Source organism: Chrysochloris asiatica, unplaced genomic scaffold, assembly GCF_000296735.1.
Source record: "Chrysochloris asiatica unplaced genomic scaffold, ChrAsi1.0 scaffold00363, whole genome shotgun sequence".
NCBI classification, from domain to species: Eukaryota; Metazoa; Chordata; class Mammalia; order Afrosoricida; family Chrysochloridae; genus Chrysochloris; species Chrysochloris asiatica.
Window position 1 is genome coordinate 511,711 of NW_006408881.1, and position 1,361 is coordinate 513,071.

Here is a 1,361-nt window from a genome sequence, read left to right on the forward strand (position 1 = left end):
CTACTATAATTGTGGATTTATCTATTTCTTTCTTCAATTCCATTAAGGTTTGCTTCATGTATCTTGGTGCTCTTTCGTTGGAAGCGTATATATTTATTATGGTTATGTCGTCTTGTTCAATTGACCCTTTGATCATGAGATAGTGTTCTTCTTTGTCTCTTATGCTGGTTTTTAACTTAAAGTCTACTTTGTCAGAGACTAGTATAGCCAATCCTGCTTGTTTATTGTTGTAGTTGGCTTGGTAAATTTCTTTCCATCCTTTGACTCTCAGTCTGATTTTGTCTTTGTGTGTAAGGTGTGTCTCTTGCAAGCAGCATATTGATGGATCTTGTTTTTTATCCATTCTGCCACTCTTTGTCTCTTCACTGGTGCATTCAGTGCATTGACATTCAATGTAATTATCGATAGGTATGAGTTGATTACTGTCATTATATTACTTTTTTGGCAGTGTTGTTCGTTCTTTTGTTCTGCTTTCCTTCTTGTATTCAGTTTGTGTTTTTTGAGTTGATTCTGGTCGGTTTCTTCCTAGATTCTTTGTTCATTTGTTCTGTTTAGGAATTCGTTTTCATGATATGTTGTGGGGTGTTAACTTTCTTTGGGGTTACCTTGGAGTCTACTAGCTTTTGTCTGCATTTAGGATACTCCATTGCAACCTGTGAGTTACCTGGCATCTCTACCACCTGGGTTTCTGTTGTTGCGTTTGTCCCTTCTTTGACATTGATATGTTTATGTCCTTCAGTTGATCTCCCCGTTCTTTTGATTTTGTCATTGTAGTCTTGTTCTGTTCTGGACTCCGCTATCTATTGGCTGTGTTCCAGGTGGTGTTGCCATACTTGTCCATCTCTGTTTGTTGTTTGTTCTTGTTGGTTCTCTGTCCACAGAACTCCCTTTAAGATGTTTTGAAAGGCTCGGCGGATAGGCGGCTGCCGAGCGGCGAGTGGGGCGGGTGGCCAGGGCGGGGCAGAGACCATGGGGCAGCCGCTGCCGGGCTAGCGAGGTCCAGCCCCGCCGGGCCCGTGGGGATGGCGGGTTACGCGCGTCGCCCAGGCGTCACCCCGCTGACCTGAGCCCGGAGCTTGGTCATTCTGGACGATGATAAGCTTGAAGAGCTTGAAGAAGTGAATCCTTTCTCCTTTAAAGAGTTTCTGAAGACCAAGAACATCGGCCTGTCCAAAGAGGACCCACCCAGCAGTAGGATTTATGCCAAGGAGACAGCCAGACACTCCCTGGGACTTGACCACAACTCCCCAAGTGTCCAGACGGTGGGCTTCGGCCTGGAGTACCCACAGCCGTTCTTTGAGGACCCGACGGGGGCTGGTGACCTCGTGGATGAGGATGAGGATGAGGACGATGCCTGGACC

The 1,361-nt window shown here is 46.1% G+C and overlaps 1 pseudogene; it reads left to right on the forward strand.

Annotated features, from left to right (window-relative positions):
• Window positions 1–1,022: 1,022 nt before the first annotated feature.
• The window catches only part of LOC102819608, a 1,152-nt pseudogene continuing 813 nt past the window's right edge, over window positions 1,023–1,361 (forward strand).